At 42.5% G+C, this 19,413-nt stretch overlaps 1 protein-coding gene and 1 long non-coding RNA gene across 8 annotated transcripts in view; one reads left to right on the top strand and one right to left on the bottom strand.

Moving 5' to 3' along the window:
* The window catches only part of SHISA6 (shisa family member 6), a 261,331-nt gene that overhangs the window by 144,218 nt on the left and 97,700 nt on the right, over window positions 1-19,413 (bottom strand). The gene's annotated exons all lie outside the window — the stretch shown is intronic.
* Window positions 13,173-19,413, top strand: part of LOC309527248 — a 39,331-nt gene continuing 33,090 nt past the window's right edge. Inside the window, exon 1 of the long non-coding RNA XR_014217150.1 lies at window positions 13,173-13,492. This is a non-coding gene — a long non-coding RNA (uncharacterized lncRNA). The remainder of the gene's footprint in view (window positions 13,493-19,413) is intronic.

Genomic DNA, 19,413 nt, shown 5'->3' with positions numbered 1-19,413 from the left:
GCAATAAAATATGAATACAGCAATTATAAACCAATAAAAGAACAGAGTGGAAAACTGAACTTCAGGTAATACTTGAAGTATAAACACACTAAAATGCCTGAGGGGGAAAAAACCCTTAACCTGAAATAATAATAGTAACAACAACAACAACAACAACAACACAGAAATGGGTGCAAGGCAACCTTCTTGAGGAGGGTGTTACTCGGTTGGTTGAAAGCCTTGCATTTGTGGCCATCTGCCTCATCTTTGATGACAGGGCTTTCTAAGAAGGGCCTCAAATGAAGATCTTAAGTGTTCAAGCAGTTGGGATATGGCAGGAGGTAATAATAAATAGTACAATCAGGATTTGAGCCCTTTCCTCTAAGAAACACTTTTGGAAACATCCACTGAGTCCCATCCACTAGTGTTTCCAATGCTCTGATTTCTACGAAGCACCTCTGATCACCACTGCTTCCTGTTGCTGACAATTGTTTCAGCTCCTTACTTAACACGATCTCATCTAAAGGGTAACCAGGTTTCGAATGACCCATCATATCCCACTCTCTAAATCTCCAATGAAAGAAAGAGCTGAGAAATTTGCCCATCTTGCTCACAGATTTGTTTTAGGGTATAAGCGGCGTAACGTCTTGTCACTTATATAGACAAAACAATTTTTTTGATGGAATGATTGGCAGTCTTCAAAAAGCCAGCTAATCAATACCTGCAGCTGCAGAGTGCTTCAAAGAAATATAGCAAAAACTGCCTTTTACTTTTTATGAATCTTTTGTGACCTGGTCTGAAAAATGTTCTCTACCAGTTATTATGAAATATGTATGAACAGCAGCAAATCTTCATCTAACAAATGTTGTCTCTGCGTTGGAGAAGAAGAACATGAGGCTGGGAATGACGGATCTCCTTGTGGAACATTATCTCCACAATGGAAGATAGTTGTGGGGTGTTGGGGAGAGAGACTAAATAATCAGAGAACATCTGAGTGACCTCACAGGAAATGGGAGCAAGCTAGAATGCCTCAGCCTGTCCCAGTTAGTTGCAAGCACACATTTTAATGAGTTTTGCATAATGTTGTGATGATTGACTGTTCAGCTCATTGGGATGCCAGCTATTTCCAATTACCTGCCAATTCAGAAACCAGACAATATGACACGTGAGCTCAAATGCCTGTGTGCTTAAGTAGAGAATTATACATTTAGATTGATGCATTCAATCTGGTTATGAAAATTGCAGCCAGCAACTCACAAAGATATGTGAAGAGCCATCTACAGGAACTGGCTTTCTTTTTTAACAATACACTAGGGTAGTTGCTCCATAGAATAAATCTCTCAGCCTAAAGTACAAAAGGAACCGAGAGTCCTGGTCCTACCTCTGACCTTGGTAAAAGGATTCAAAAAACAACAACAAAAGTGCAGCTACAACTTTGTGTGAATTCTCAGCCAGCGAGTCTAGGATAAGCGAAGGTAACTTCAGAGCAATTCTTTGTGACATGAACTAGCCTGAGATATTGGTACAGGTGGTCAGGGATGAGCTACACCAGGTGCAGAGACACTATGGCCCTCCAGATGTTGCAGAACTACATTCCCCACCACCCCTGGCAATCGACTATGCTTGCTGCTGCTGCTGGGAGTTGCAGTTTGACAACACCTGGAAGACCACACCTGGGCGACACTGTAAAAGATCAGGAGGCACTATAAACTGCAAAAAAGCAAGTTATGGCTGCACAGGCATCAATCCAGTAGCTCTAAAAGTCCCAGGGACACTTCAAGTCCTCTAAGCTGAGTAGCAGAACCCTTTTTGCCAGTCAGGTGACAACAGGGAATTGGTCACCTCCTGCTTCTTTCTATCTAAACCTCAGCACCTGAAGCTACCGTATTTTTCACTCTATAACACACACCCGACCATAACACGCACATAGTTTTTAGAGGAGGAAAATCCGTAGGCATGCCACCCGTAGGCATTCCCTCCATAACACACACAGACATTTCCCCTTACTTTTTAGGAGGAAAAAAGTGAGTATTATGGTGCAAAAAATACGGTATTTTTAAGTTTGAACTACTTGTAGGGTTGATAACTCTTGCTTTTCTTTCTTTTTTAAAAATGCTTGTGCATAGGTGGGTTTGGTGGTACAAAAACCCAAAGGTTCCCATGACAGAGGCCTTAACAGGTCCACAGTAGAGCCTGGTATAGAGGTCAGTTGTTTCTGTCAGGTTTGAAGGGTGAAGCCCAGCAGTTTCTTCTGGATCCTGAGGTACAGCCCAGGGCCAAGCTGCCTCCTCATTTAAGCGGGCTGAGGGAAGAGACAACATAGTCTTGCTACTTGTTTTTCTGGTGAGAAATCAAGAAAACTAGTATCTTTCTGCTTGGTTAGCAAGCAACAGACTACACGTGAAAGTCATCTGGCTGCTCTTTGATTGCTTTTAGATTCTACCATTGATGCTCCTTGTAATACTTGTGAAAAACTTGCTTTCACTGAGTGCTCATTGCTGGTCTACCACAGCCCTACCTTCCTGAAATGACAACTCTGAGTGCCTGGGAGCCAGATTTCATTATGTACCTGCCACTTTTAGGAAAATAAACACACTGTGAACTAAGCATGCTAAAGCCTGGGGCTCAGCATTTCTAAAGATTCCCTCCTTGATGAAGAAAGTTGTGCCTCAAGATACATTGGGCACTGACAGTATTTAAAATTATGATGCCGCCCCACTTTAAAAGTATTTTTGCAATACGTCGTACTTTGGACATAACGTTGGAGAAGACTGTATTTTGCACATAACGTTGGAGAAGGCTAACAGTGTGCATCTATTGGTTTTGCCTTTTGATTCCTTCCCACCCTGCTTGCTGCTTGCTGCCTTTTAGCTCCTGTGGATTAATGGAGGACAGGACTGAAGAGAGTGGAGGCCTCCACGGCATGCACAGCAACCAGATCTTTATACAATAGAACTCTCCACTGACACAGGTAATTAATGCCAATCAAATTGATAGGCAGTGTCAAGCAACCCAGGCAATTAACCTTCTGGACTGGGAGCACCTAATAGTCAGCTTTCAGAACTGAAAGTTCATATGGGTGAGAGATCAGGGACTCTCCTGTGCAATGTGAACAACAAATGAGCATATTTGCACATTCCAGCCCAGAAAACAAGCCCACTGTATTATTATTGTTATTGTTATTATTATTATACTGGCTCCTTTGGAAACTTTCAAATTGGGCAAAACCAGGTCCCCATTTTCTTCCCCTTATTCTGGAATAATGAAGACAAGTGCCTCCGATTCTCAGTTAGTATTTTTTGTGGCTATTCCTATATCAAACAGTAAATAAAAAATAAATGAAATAAAATGTCACAACCACACCAGATGCTGTACAATAGTTCAATGAAAAACAAACCAACTCTGCCTGCAGGCTTGCAACCTAAAGAAATGCAAGTTGTTGTTGTTTTTTTTAGGAAAGGGGGAATGGGGAACAAGGGAAGAGGAGGAGAGGCAGTTTGGGAGTCAGTCAGTGGCTTGGGATGAGAGAGACATTTCCAGTCACAGTTTAAACTTTTGCAAAGGGAGAGGGGCATCTGCTTCTTGGGAGCAGATAGTTGCTTTCCAAAAAAGGAAACGGGAATGAATGGAGTCTGTCATGAAGGAAATACAGTACATGACCAAAGCATGATACTGAAGATGGAGTGGGAATAGGGTGCCAAACAGGCAGAAGAGAAAAGAGAAGATGAAGTTGAGGAAGAGGCAAACCAGAAAGAAGCAGATGATGGCAATCAAACTGGAGAAGAATGGGAGAGAATAAACCTACAATTTTTTTGTTGATCATTCTGCACTAAAGGCTTTGCTTCAATGATTCCTTGTCCTTTTTACAAGACAGGGGGCTTTATTTCTCCTTTGATATGTCATACCTTGGGGATACGCTGTCAACTGCTGGGGTCTGCCCTGCACAAAGGTAGCAATGCAGAGGCCACAGCAGTACACGGCTCCTGGCTTGCACGCAGCTGCCATTGTTTGATGGTGGCATTGCCAGAGGCACAGACATAGTGTTTGCATTTAAAATATACTAACTTTGCCTGCACAAACTAATGATCCTCTTCTCTCTACCAAGTACCTTCTACAAGATCAGCTACTCTGACCACTGCAAAAAATAAAATAAAAGTGCTTTACTGGAGACCTAACTTCCTACCATGCCATGTACCATGTGAACTCAATGTAAATGTTACACTTCTCATTGAGGAGGATAGTATGCCAAACTATCATGGAACGCCTGAGATGGAAAGCAGGAGAAACAAAGTTCAACATGCCTCTATGATAATATGATTTGATACCTTCTGCAAACAAGCTGAGGTGTCACATCAGAACTTCACATATCACTGAGGGAGGGAGTCAAGGAATGAGCTGGGGTCTGTCACCAACCAATCTACAGGTATTTAGTACATTTGCCATAGACTCTGGGAAGCCTCTGCAACATTAAGCATGGAAATCAACAGAAAATTGACTGTTGGCAGTGAGGACAGAAGAGTGTCTGACAGTTCGTTTTTACTACTCTCCCAGGGTATGGATAAAGTTGGCTGTGCAGTATGACTCCACTCTGCATGCATTGAAGACTGGGGGTTCAAGAGGACTTAGGGACAGCTCATACAGCCAGCTTGTTGTTGTTGTTGTTTAGTCATTTAGTTGTGTCCGACTCTTCGTGACCCCATGGACCAGAGCACGCCAGGCACTCCTGTCTTCCACTGCTTCCCACAGTTTGGTCAAACTCATGTGGTAGCTTCGAGAACACTGTCCAACCATCTCGTCCTCTGTCGTCCCTTTCTCCTTGTGCCCTCAATCTTTACCAACATCAGGGTCTTTCATCTGCTTATTTTCTGCCTCAATTGCACCATGTTCTTGAAATGAGTTGAGTGAATTATTTTAATCATTCATCATTATTTCACATGCCATTGCAAGCATTTCGAATAAAGGTTAGCAGCAGCATGTAAATCAGATTTTTCTTTTTCTTATGACATTAGATTTGGGTTGCTCATGGGCTGTTGGTTAGATACGGTGCTGCCACCATAGGGGCTGCATAAGGAGGATAGCTATACTGGTGCTACGTAGTGAAGCAAGCAAGGAAGCATCCAAACTATTCAAGCATATATCTTTAAATGTCTGGTGTAATTGCAATAACCTCCAGTCTGAAGATTTCTCACAAAGCTTGCCATTTTGTTTAAATCAAATATGTACCCAATGCAACATCTAGCTCAAACTCTGAAGAACTCTGTCATTTCACATTTTCATCTGCTGTATCTGAAGAGCTCAGACACAATGTATTTGACTTAGACTCATAATCCAAAATTGGAATTGTAATGTGTAAAACAAGGATAACATCCCAAACAGATAAAAATCACAGGTAACTCTAATCTTCTAATTAATTCCAAACAGGACACTCTAACAGCGCCGTAGAATTTGCTCAGGCTTTGGGAAGAGTATGTTGCTCAACTGTAGATCACTCATTGGTGATGCCATCTGTATATCTTCTTTATGATACAGACTTAGGTCCTGTTGTACCAAAGTGGAGGCAATTAATGAGCCAGTGGTGTCACATTTTACCTGTAGTCACAGTGACACACTGCTCTAGGATTGCCCTCTGCCAAGTCTGTTGTGTCTTCTATCACTATACTGAATCTCCAGTGCTAGAGTTACCCCAGTGGCTTCAAAATCACAACTTATTTTCAGATAATGGCCAATTTCGATAATGGTCCTTTCGATAGGTTTGTCCTTGCTTGGAGCTCAGCTAGGTCCTGGGTCCTGCTGGAGAAGGGAGGGTAATAAATATAATAAAAACAAATAAAAACAATACTAAATAGGACTGAGCATTGCATGCTTTCATCCTTTGCTTTGATGGCTAAAAGGGACTCCACATTTAAGAGGGCCTACATTGGTCTAGAGCAGCACAGGCAGGAGTGACAGGAGATGCGTCCTCCTCCAATAAGGTGTCTGACCTTGGAAAGGCACTATCAACTTTGAAGAAGGACCCATAAACCATGATAGTTTCATGTGTGTCATTCTGTTCCCCTGGTGTTCCGAGCTTTCTATTAATAGATGGCTCCCATAAATCTCACTTGTTACACCAGAAAGTTACAAGACAAAAGTGATCTTCTAGCTGTCTCCAGGGAGTCTCTGTTGTTGGGGGGCAGGGAGATGCATGCTGAAAGACAGACAGGGAATAAACACCTTAATACAGCAAGAACTCTGTAGTATAAACTGACTGCAGCAAAAAAGGGAAAGAAAAAGCTTTTGCTCCATTTCTTCTTCAGCACTACGATAAGCTGCACCATCCCTGCGTTTCAAATATATCTCGCTGGATACATGGGCATCAGAACCCATGGCCACAGAGTAAATAGTCACATGACTCATTCTTCATGCTGGCTTTATGGTTCTTGCATGACACCCATCGCCTGCTGTATGTTCTACTACTGCTTTGGAAATATGTGGGGAATTTTAAAAAGCAGTCTATATGTGGACCTAAGAGTTCACTATGTAGGTGAACCTGGGACTTAACATGGGGTTTGCATAGGGCTCCGGTCTCAAACTAATAAATATATTGGGATGAGCACGAATCATCGTTAGGCGAAACAGTATCTTCTCTGGCAACCTGATCAATCTACACAGCTTGGAGAGAGAGCATGGAGGAAATGGGAATCAAGAAGGGACATAAACCATGTGCTGAACACTCCAATAACTATGTGAAAATCGAATCATCAATATGGAAAAAATACATTGAGATTTATGTCTCCTTCACCTGCCCACAAAATCTTGAATAAATATTTCTGCCAGATGCAGCACTTGGGTCCTCAAATCAAAGTAAAAACAACTTTGGAATTTTCTTTCTTTTAAAAACTATATCATGTTGTAGAAACATAAGGCGCTTGCCATTACAAAAATGTGCTAGACACCATGTTTAGATTATTTTATTTACCATGTAATATGATTTTATTATATTTCTGGGCCAACCCATAACCAGGGTTCTAGATGTTAGCTTTTATGTATTATATTTCAGGTGCATTGGCTTCTCTATTAATTCCAGCAGGGCCAATTGATTAATTGTTTTAATTTTAAATTGGAGAGGTAATAGCTGACTTCAGCCTCCCTCATGCCCTTTTATTCTAACTTAGTCACCCAGCAGGGATAACTCATGCTTTCTATTTATTGAACTAATTACTTTGGCAGTCCTATAAGAAGAGCACATACCCACCAGGTCCTCTCTGCCAAGAGCAGAGCTTCTGCCATCACTTTTTTCTTCTTCCCAAGATTGCTAGGGGAAGTCTCCAGAAGCAACTGCAAGCTTTAGTGTTGCTTGTCTAGGTGGCGTCAGTGACATCACCTAGACAAGCAACACTAAAGCTGTGTGAATCCATTAAACTACAGGTTTGTTAGCGATGCCTTGGGCTAACAATAACCCATAGTCATGCCTGCATTTCAGTCCTCCCCTGAATCACAGAACCAGGCAAACGTGGTGCATGCCACGAGTGATTCTCAATAGTACTACAATGTAGGCATTCTTGACTTACTTCTGCTTGTGTTGGATGTGCTAGTGCCTATCATTAGACCAGTGTTTCCCAACCGGTGTTCCGCGGCACACTAGTGTGCCGTGAGACACCGGCTGGTGTGCCGTGGGAGGGAGGCGGGCGAGTCGGGCGGCGAGAGGCGGCGGCGGCGAGGATCCGCGTCGAGCCGGGGGCGGCTCCGCGGTGGTGGTGCCGAGCGGCGGGGCAGCGCGCGCAAAAGGGAGGAGCGCGAGACAGCGGAGGAGGAGGAGGCCGGCATGTCCGGGCAGCAGCAGCAACAGCAGCAGCAGCAACTCCCGGCGACGGCTCCTCCTCCGCCCGCTATCGCCGCCACCACCACAACAGCCGCCGCCGCCTCAGCTGCCGCCGTCCCTCAGTCCCTCGCTCTGCTGCCTCCTCCCACCCCGGCAAGGGGAAGGGAAAAAACGTTCACTTTTGTGCGTCCCTCCCGGCGTGACGCTGCGCGCTGACGTCACGGGGCGGGGCTTTAATGGTGGTGTGCCGCGAGATTTTTTTCCGGTAAACAGGTGTGCCGTTGCCCAAAAACGTTTGGGAAACACTGCATTAGACAACTTCGTTGGACAACTCTAAGCCAATGTTTATGCCTGGTGATGTCCTGCATGGCTTTCTGACTTTGATCACTCTGAATCAAAGCATCTTCCCTCTAGAAAATGAGCGTTATTATTTTTAAGTTGAAATAGCCAGTGCTTATTGAGATACAGGAGCAAAAAAAGTCTTAATAAGGAGACTCAAGAACAGAAACCAGTGGAGGTAATTTGATGGTTCACAGTGGATGAAGTGTATTGGCTTGCTCTGTGCTGGTGCACTGGCAGGCTGCAAATACATGGTAACAAAGATGTCTCAAGCATTGTGTGAGAGGCACCAAAATGTCTCATTTTCAGACTTTTCCAGCACAGCACATTGGAACATATCTGTTATAGAATCATCCTAACCATCTTGCTAACCTATGAGTCAGTCAGTTGGATCTAATATGTTGTGTGTGTGGGGGGGGGGGTTACCTTAGGACAGGGGAGAAATTTGCTTTGGTTTGCATTTTAATGAGAAACTATCTAATTCTCATTTTTCAAAGCAATACAATATGAAAACCGAAACACAAGTGTTCTTTAAAATTCTCACTTCTCTGAATTTTTCAGTGTAATTCTCCAAACAATGTGAGCAGAATTCAACTAACTAGTCTTGCTAGTTGAAGCCCTTGCAAGGAGTTCTGCTAATGCAATGGTATTTCCCCTCTCCCCATGCCCACTCAAATTGGCTTGCAGGGGAGGGTGGGGTGGGAAAATGCCCAGAACAGCATGTGAGGGGAGGAGAGGGAAGGTTGTTCCATCAGGCAAGCAAAAATGCCTGCGGTGACAGTACGATCTCCTTAGCACTGCGTTGAATTCATCCCTTTGTGTACATGCACACACCCTATATAGCATATTTTATTGGAGAGTTTATAAAACATTAGTGCAGATAACAAACAACAATTGCTCTCAGAAATGTGTATGTTAGTAAAACAGCATATAGAAGTGCATATATTAGAAGAAATTTGCACTAAGTTGCTGACAGATTATCATGAGGATTTTTAAAAACAGCAATGCAAACTACTGTAGAAATGTAGGGAAGTGGATTTAGACTGGAGAAATGAAAAATAGAGAAATGAAACTGAAAGATTCACCCCTAGTGTATCCATGTGTTTGATGATGTAGTATATTCTCATGGTGTGTTGTGTGTATGTGTTTTTAGTCTTTTGCCCTTCATTTCCCCCCCTTTTCTAGTATAGACAAAGCAAATGAGGTATATACAGAACAGGATATTGTTAGGGTGATGAAAATCTCAGGATGCCTGATTTTAACCTGATTTCTTGTTCATTTGGCCATCCTCTTGGCGGGCTGCTGAGGAGAAAGATAAGATGGATTGGAGAGATAGGCTAATGGATCGTTTTCTGTGTTTCTTGACTTCCTCTCATTAATCAACTTCTCTAGCAAGTTCATTTGTGTACAGTACAACTCAAAGCAAAACAAAGTAAGCAGAGTGATTTGTGCCATTATGAATTCTTAATTCAAACAGGACAACAGATAACATCTCTCTGAGTGTTGCTGTTCAGCTTCTGCAGTGGCCAATTAATTATTTTGTATTTAATCTCAGGTTGTGCTGTTTCAGAGTCATAGCGATGAATCTTCTGTGATCTGCATGCCTAACTTGCTGGGATGCCTTGACTTACACATAACAAGCATCTCCAACTAGCAGCAGATGAAAGCTTCAAAGCTAGTGAATAGAGTACGTACTAGTAGAAGAAAGCTCAGCAATGTCTATATTATACAAGCTATAAGGAAATCATCTGGTGCAGGGCACAGCTTTCAAAATCTTGAAGCTTGGGTGGCTCCAGGTCCTTCCCCTTCATTTGAGCCTGTACCACATTTGCATTTGAGTGTTTATGTGCATGAAGGAGTATATGAAGAGAGGAGTAGATATTGGCTCTTTTATCTACAGATAGGATGGGGAAGTTGTGGTACATAACATGTCACTGGATTGCAACTGAGATCACCTTATTGGCCATGCTGGTTAGGACTGACTGAATATGGTGTCCAACAATATCTGGAGGACCACAGGTTCTCATTTCAAAGAGAGCCCAGGACTTCCACCATGGGTTACAGGGAAGCTCAGTTGCTTTTTGGGATGTCAGCTAAGAAGCCAGAGATTCAAAATAACTGCTGGCTCAACCTGTCCCAAGTTGGTCACTTCTGCAGGGTTTCCTTCCTTCCTTTAGTTTGTAAGCAGCACATCACACATTGTATCTTTGAGCCTACACCTACAGCTTACACCTAGAAACATAAATGCAATAAACAAAGGTTTGCAAATGCATGCATCATACAGATACACTTACCAGAGAGCTGTGCTTGGAAGCAGTTCTCTTTTGAGCTTACATTCCATGACAATCTACTCTCTGAAATGTATGAAATGGCTGTAAATTATGTGGGAACAGGATTTCTCTCTCTTTCCCAGCCTATTTAAACATGACAAAGTCGGACGTCACATGATGCAGCCACCTTGCAGAAGCTAAGTAAGTCTGGTTCTGGCAGTGCCTAGATAGCAGACTGCCTGGAAACTCAAGAATGCCACCCTGAGTTCCAACATGAAGGAAAGCAAGATATAAATGTAATAAAATGTAATAAAATAAATATTAACCCTACTGTGAGATTCCTGCACAGGGTGGAATATAAATCTAAGCAAGTGATAAATCTCACTCCCACTTCTCAGTAGCCCACACCGGGTTAGCAACCCCTGCAGTGAAGACATAACTTCTTGTGCTTTCTGTGGTTGAGAAAGAAGAACTGCAAGCAACATCTCCTAACGTCAGTGTGCCATAAAAGACGTGCATATGGCAGTGGGGATAATGACTTATGGTTATTATTCTATAGTGTATGTTAATTATCTCAAGCCAAGATGCTAAAAAAATTATAAGATTTAATGTTGGAGTTCATAATTGGGCTGCGATTTGTGTTAATGATTTAACTTTGAAATCAGTTGCCATAATAAGCAAGAAAAGTCAGGGGTTTAAGTGGGGAGGGGGAAGCTAATTAAAATAATCAGCTTGACTTTTATGGGAGTTGGCTGGGGCCCTGAAGTGCTAATTGATGCTAGATGAATGCAGGCCTTGCCTGCAGCCCTCAAACAGGAAGGACTGCTGTCTTGTGCTAGCCTTGACGCCAGATGCAGCCATGTTGAGGAATCATAGCAGCTCTTTTGAATAGGAACTCTGGTCTTCATTTGGTTTAGCAGGAATGTAAAAGCTGTTGTGGGGCAGAGACAGTCCCAGGATACTTACACAGGGACATGTGAGATGTTTCCAACTGCCTCTCAATGTTGCATTGTGCAACATCTGTTAAACTATTATTAACGCATCCTTTAATGTAGGACATTGCGCCAGGCCGACTAGAAATGTGCTACTTAAGGGGGAAATAATAATTTAACACATACATACGAGTCTCATGCTAATGTGAAGTGATCTCAGATTTCCTCAGATGTAATAGCGCTTTTTCATGACAATGCAACCATCAAACTCATTAGGGAACAACATTGTATTTTCAGTTACTGTCATTTTTATTCACTACCGTTAAATGATCCCGCCCCGCACCAAGTCAAGCAGTGTTTCCTGATTTCCTTGTACTGTAGTTATGTCTGTAAAATATTACAATTCCTCATTTGCATATAAGAAGCATCTTCCTGTATTGTATTCACTGCAAACCTGACCTTCCTCTGTTAGTGGAAACAATGGGAGCTGGAGAAGGAGTTAGCGCATTATAACCTGGACAAAATCTGTGAAAAAGAAGCCATTCTTTCAGAAGTCCCAACTCATATTCTGGCCTTGAATGCACTGTACTGACACACCGAATCTCTATACGATTGACCCCTCTGCCCTCCCTGTGATTCAGCAGCCTGCACAGGGTTCACATAACACAGTCAGACATGTTAGATAACATTTGTAAAGGCTACCTTGTAATTTTCTGCTCTGGTGTCTCTGTGGAGGTCAGAACAGTTTAATCCAATATCATTTTGGATCCTCCGGAATTGTTACTGAGACAATATGTTGGGTGGTGTGAAGCTAGGTATCTTTTAAATGGGAGGGGGAAAATCCTTTTGGAAGACTTGGTGGAGGTATTCAGAATCTGTCAGAAATATTTTCAGATTTCCATGAACATTTTTTTTTGTTACCTTCCCTTGTAGTGTGTGTGTGCCTTGGTTCACTTGCTTGAACTCTGCATGCACTTTAAAAACAAACCAACAGACTTATACCCTGTTTATGACACTGAACAGTAAAAGGGGCTGGTGGGCAGTTCTCCTTTTTTTGTTTTGGGTAACAGACTTTTGTTGTGGGACTAGACTAGGTACTTTGCATTTCTATTGTTCTATGTTTCCTATTTAGCTCCCTGGGTAAAAGGGATGAGAAGGGTGTTTTTTTTATGTAATTGATTTGTTAGCAGTGGCCACACACTGAAGCTAATTACAATAGCTAGAGCATTTCAGATGTCAAATAAAATCATCTAGTCACATACAAGAGCAGGATGGATTCGGAGCCATCCAACTGATCTGCAACAGCAAGGTACCATTCAAAGCCTGTGGCTCACTAAGATGGAGTGGTTTAATTTAACAACAAAAGATGCTTGTGGATCTCAGTGTTCAGATTCTAAATCTGCGTCACACATCCCCTCTGAGCATTAATCTCCTCTCTTTTATTCGTCAAATGAATGGGGGTAGAGACAGTATGATCTCTCCACCTTTTTAAGTAGTTGGGACAATCTGCCCTGGGCACATATTTCCACATCTCAGTGCTGGCAACCATCTGCTTGGGAAGGTGTATCAAATCTAATATACCCTGCTTCCAATAATTACACGCAAGCAGTGAGTGTGGGGAGTGGGGCTGGGGAGGGAGGGAGGGAGGGAGGGCGGCAGCATAACCTCCTGAAGCAAGGAGACAGTCAATGACACGATATCAATATCCCAGAGCTGCTGTCTCTTCTCACACCCATCACTGAGGCGCAGGCTCTGATTCACACTATGGAGAAGAGAATGGAGAGCTGAGCACATTGATCCCCTTGGTTCATCTCTGGCAGCCAGCTGTGCTGATAGTTGCCTTGTGGGGTGGCAGTGCTACAATCAGGAGAAGAGATAATGAGCACAAAAATCTGCAGAACTGGATTGGAGGGCATTTTATTCCTGGAAAGAAAGCCTGCTTGGCCCATTCCTAGTTCAGATGTTTGCAGCAGTTTTACATGGCTGGCTCTGTGACTTGAATGTGTGTTTTCTGCACACCTCCGGCAAGCTGCTGCAGAGAGCCACATTCCAACAGCGTCAGTGATGCTGCAGAGAATGAAGTGCTAGCTCTCTGGGAGGTCTGCTGAGTGAAGGGCCCACTCCTATGTAATCTTCCCTCCATGCAGGCTCTCCTTCTTATGGCATGCAAGGTAAGGATTGCATTTCAGATTATTTCTGCTCTGTGTGATTAACCAGCGCCTGACCAGGTAGCTGCTAGTCCAGGAACAATGGGCAGAGCTTTAGAGATTCAGAAATGACTGTGGAAAATGCAGAGAAGAGTGATTAGTATACCAAACAGCCCCTGGCCTGCAGAGCAGGATATATTACCTTACCACATCCTCTGCCACATGCTTGACAAACCCTCTGTCTGCTGAAATAACTCATCTAGTACCCTGAATTTTATCCACATGGTTGTGTTTGATTTTTGTTGTTGAAAATGCTGCAATTTCTTAATATGTAAATATTCCTTCTGTGGAACAATCCTATAAGTGTCTTTCATTTTTCCTAATGGAAACAGTGTTTGCAATTTTAACTCTATGGGTCCACTGTTTCACTCTGTGGAAACAAAAACCCATTCCAACACTAGGCACAGCTGTGGCCTGTGCAGTGGTAGGTGCTGCAGTCTTCACATGCCATGGCTGGTAGCTGCTGTGGCTTTGTGCTTGCACAGTGGCATCAAGCAGGCCTCAAGGGATATGACATCATTGTCCTGTGCAGGCCATTAGGGGTTTTTGCATACCTCCACAAGGAATACTTGGCTGTTGTGAAGGCTGTCTGTCTTGTGCATAGCTGTCAACTTTCCCCTTTTCTTGCGAGGAATCCTATTCGGAATAAGGGAATTTCCCTTTAAAAAAGGGAAACGTTGACAGCTATTGTCTTGTGGCAGCTTCAAGATTAACAAATTCATTATTGCATAAGCTTTCTTGGATGTCATCCATGTTTCTTACGAAGTCCTCCAAAGCTTATGTAACAATAAATTTGTTTTTAAGGTGCCAGAAAACTGTTGTTTTTCCTTTTTTAAAGTTATCTCTAGGTGGTATAGTAAAATGCTCATAGCTGTCTAATGAAAATATGTATGTATGTATGATGACTACTACTACTTGTCAGTATCCCCTAATAAAATTTTTTTAGATAGTCATTATACATTTTATTACAGAGTATTTCCTAGGCTGAATTGTGGGAAGGCCCTGTTTGGATTGTGCCAAAATGACTGAGGGTGAGCAGAGTGATAATTTATCAATTCTTATAAAATAGTTGCTGGTGTGACACATGAGTTGAGTTCTGTGTAGATTCTATTTCAAGATCGTTACTACTACCTTCATAAATTCTGGCTCAGTGTGTCGTTTGTTACATTAGATATTTGATACCTTATTTGTTTTGTGTAATCAACTTAATTAACAGTTTCCGGAGGAGTAACTATGTTTGCTGTTTTTGCTGCTACATCCTAAGAGTCTTGTGGCACCTTAAATACTAATAAATTATTACGGCATGTTTCCATAAACTACAACAGATGAAGTAGAATGCAGTCCATGAAAGCTTATGACACCATAAATTAGTTCATTTTAAAGGTGCAATAAGACTCTTCTCCTCAGATGAGGAGATTAGGATTTATTGAGTTTACATATCACTTCCCCCTAAAAAGAAGGAGAAGTAGAAACTGAGTAAAATGTATTATAGATGGGTATAGGGTTGTCACCTAAAAATATTACACAGGAAAAAGAATGTAGATATAAGGATCACAGTGTGATATGTGATTGCTATGTGCCATTCAAGGGTGTAGAGCAGGAGCTCATTATGACAGTCTTCATAGCCACGGTGCCAAGGAGAGTTGAGAAATGCAGATAGCTATGTTAATCCACTAAAATAAATACACACACTGCAAAGAAGAAGCAGTGCATAGCATAATACCCAATTTTTTAGGATCAGCATCACTGCAAACTTAAGTTTCATAGGAGTACACCCCCATTTAACTCAGTAGTCCTTACTTCTGACTTCATAGGTTCAACTTGTAAAACACACTGAGCTTTAACAAAGTACCTTCAGGGAGCTGAAACGCCACCTTTAGCATCTAATTAGAATGGCAAACAATCTCAGAATCATAGACTCTTAGAGTTGGAAGGTACCCCAAGGGTCATCTAGTCCAACCCCCTGCAATGCAGGAATCTCAGCTAAAGCATCCATGACAGATGGCCATCCAACCTCTGCTTAAAAACCTCCAAGGAACGAGAGTCCACCACCTCTCGTGGGAGTCTGTTCCACTGCTGAACAGATCTTACGGTCAGAAAGTTCTTCTGAATGTTTAGTCGGAATCTCCTTTCTTGCAACTTGAAGTCATTGCAAGAAGCATGCTCCCTCCTCCATGTGACAGCCCTTATTTGAAGATGGCTATCATATCTCCTCTCAGTCTCCTCTTTTCCAGGCTAAACATACCCAGCTCCTTCAAGTGCTCCTCATGTGGCTTAGTTTCCAGACCCTTGATCATCTTGGTTGCCCTCCTCTGCACACATCCCAGCTTGTCAACATCCTTCTTAAATTGTGGTGCCCAGAATTGGACACAGTATTACAAGTGTGGTCTGACTAAGGCAGAATAGCGTGGTACTATTACTTCCCTTGATCTGGACACTACACTTCTGTTGATGCAGCCTAGAATAGCATTAGGCTTTTTTTTTGCTGCTGCATCACGCTGTTGACTCATGTTAAGCTTGTGGTCCACCAAGACCCATAGATCCTTTTCACATGTGCTGCTAGTAAGCCAGGTGTCCCCCATCCTATATTTGTGCATCTGGTTCTTCCATTTGTCCCTATTGAAATTCATTTTGTTAGCTTACGCCTAGTTCTCCAATCTGTTAAGGTCATTTTGAATTCTGATTCTGTCTTCTGTGGCATTAGCTCCCCTCCCAGTTTGGCGTCATCTGCAAATTTGATGAGCATCCCCTCAATTCCTTCATCCAAGTTATTTACAAAGATGGTAGACAATAACAGGCCCAGGACAGAACCCTGAGGCACACCACTTGTCCCTTTTTTCCAGGATGACAAGGAATCATTAATCTTTGGGTTTGGTCAGTCAACCAGGTACAAATCCACCTAACAGCTACCTCGTTCAACCCACATTTTACCAGCTTCCTCGTGAGAAATGCCTCTTCAAAACAACTATTAAAGGTGCAGGAGCCCACCCCTCTTTTTCATCTGGTCACCTTACTTTAATACCAGATATTAATTTAAGAGAAATCGCTAAAATGTATAAGCAGGAAAAAAACCCCATGACAATACCTTTAGACTTAAACACTTAACTATCTTAATGGAGTTGTTAGCGAAGCATATATCTTACAGTGTAATTCAGGAGTTGGGAACCTTTGATTCCCTAGAGCAGGGTTTTCCAAACTTGAGTCTCCAGCTGCTTTTAGACTACAATTCCCATCATCCCCAACCATTGGTCCTGCTAGCTAGGGATGATGGGAGTTGTAGTCCAAAAAGTGCTAGAGACCCAAGTTTGGGAAACCCTGTTCTAGATGTTGCAGAACTAAAACTCCCATCATCCTTGACCATGCTTTCTGGAACTTATGGGAGTTGTAGTTCAGGAATATCTGCAGGCCAATGGTTCCTCATACCTGGTGTAATCCTATGTATGTCTTCTCAGAAGTCCGATTTCAAAGTTGCCCACTTCCCTCACAAACCCAGTAACTCCCCAACACTTGGCATCCTTTGGGTTGGGAAGGGACTAATTGAGTACTTTTGCTAAAGTAATCCCCACTCACTTGCAGGTGCCTGGGCCTGGTATGTCCATGAAAGACAACATCTCATCACCTGATACTGACAGACTTCACAACTGTGTGCCGGAGTTAGTATCCTGTTGAACTATGTTCTCTCAGATCTCCATTCTCTGGGACAAATCAAAGAACCCTGCAAACTTCCCTCTACAAATCAGCTGAAATGGGCACCATAGAATCCACAAGTCAGTTATTCATTAGCTATGCAAATCGAAAGAGATCTAAATGGTTTTGAGATGTCATCAGACTCATGTGCAATGAGTTCAATCTCAATATATTTCCTTTGGAGAACACATGGGTAGTGCACTAGTAAGCTTCCAAAGAGGGTAGCTGAGGGGTGACTGGACTTCCCCCACCTTGGGACACTTAGAGCCCTGTGCAGTGCAGCAGTGGAAAGCCCTATCCTTGTTACTGTATCCCATGGCCAATAAGTCAATAATGGGGCATTCTCTTTCTGTGGTTGTTGTGACTCATCTCCCTGACACTCTCCATAAAGGCTGAAAAAGTATGTTAGCCCTGGTGTCAATGCAAAGTGCTCTGTCTCTCCCTCTCTCTGTCTGTGTGCATGTGTGCGCGCGGACGAGAGGGTGAATGAGGGTATTGGTGGTGGAAAATACCACCTAGCAAGTCTTAGGAAGTAGTGGCTTCTCCTTAATGGAATCTCAGCCCCTCCCTCACTTAAGGATCACTCTGACCCAGCTTCAGTTTTAAGTCCTAATAACCCTAATAGGAAGAAGAAGAAGAGTTTGGATTTGATATCCCGCTTTATCACTACCCGAAGGAGTCTCAAAGCGGCAAACATTCTCCTTTCCCTTCCTCGCCCACAACAAACACTCTGTGAAGTGAGTGGGGCTGAGAGACTTCAGAGAAGTGTGACTGGCCCAAGGTCACCCAGCAGCTGCATGTGGAGGAGCGGAGACGCGAACCCGGTTCCCCAGATTACGAGACTACCGCTCTTAACCACTATACCACACTGGCTCTTCTTCTTCTGAGTAAAATTACATTGAATTGTGCTGTGCATTAGGGCAACAATGGATGAAGATAAGAAATAACAATTTCTCCCTCTTTGAGGGGCTGGTGGAGAATTTGGTATTGCATAGGCCTTTAATTGGCCTTTAATGGCACATACCTGCCAAGGAACAAGATGCAGTATTATCAAAGAGCAGGTTTGCAACTTAAATATTGCTCAATATATTTGAATGACTGTCTGACACTATCCAATTAGATCGTTGTGAGTTGCAAAACAATCCTAAGCATGTCTACTCAGAAGTAATTCCCACTATATTCAAAAGGACTGACTCCTTAGTAAGTATGTTTATAATAGCAGCCTTAATCTTTGGGCACAATGCAAATGGATACGAAGGCATAAAGTAAAATGGCTACAGCATTACTAATACAATATGAATGATTTTTCTACACTTAATACACTTACACCATTATGTCTCTGCACTTGCAGAATACCCCTTGATATGGGTATTTCAAAACAGATGTTCAGGCAAGGGCCTAAGATGTCTGCAGCCAATTCATGCACCTGGCAGTTATTTCATCACATCTTGTATGCAATAAATGTGTGTGCATGTATTATATAAAGCTTCTTATTTTGCCTATTTTTCATTTTATAAGCCATTGTTGCTGGGAAGCTGATCCCCTCTACTGTCTTTCTAAGGGAAATACCGTTGAATATTCCAGCCTAATGAGCTAGGGAAACATCCACTGCTCCAAACATACACATAAGCAGCCCTGGACAGCATTGTAACTTGCCAAGCTAAAGAGATTGTTGCAAAGTTCCTTTCCAAAGGAAATTGGATTGGTTCATTATTTGCAGGCGGCATCTGTCACTCCCCCACCCCCGTCCTGCCAGTGGGTGCTGATCATCCTTACAGAGCATTGTACAAAAGCATAGACTGCTGTGTGCCGCAAGAAGGCTGTTATTATATCAATTTTCCACTTGAAAGCAACAATAATAGCAAATAAAGCGGAAGCTGCATGACACCCTTGCAGAATCCCGGCACTTTTACTTAGGCACTTATGCCAAATTAAGGATGAGAGGAGTGGAGAAGGTGTCAGCCAACTTTTTATTTGGCAGCATATTAAAAAGAGCTTATTGTGATAACCTTGGGGAAGAAAAACGAGCTTAGAGTGGCCATTTCTTCGGAGGTGGCATGAATGTTTCAAGGGTGTATACATTTTTAAAAATATATATTTATTGATTTTCAAGGTAGAATACAAATATAAATAAAGAGAGAGAAAAGCATATAACCAAAGTTATCCCCTTAAACATTGGTGTAGGTGAGCATGTAATA

This window comes from Podarcis vaucheri (genome assembly GCF_965113315.1).
Source record: "Podarcis vaucheri genome assembly, chromosome: 2".
In the NCBI taxonomy this organism is placed as follows: domain Eukaryota; kingdom Metazoa; phylum Chordata; class Lepidosauria; order Squamata; family Lacertidae; genus Podarcis; species Podarcis vaucheri.
Note: the sequence above shows the minus strand (reverse complement) of the source record. Positions and strands in the feature narration are given on the sequence as shown.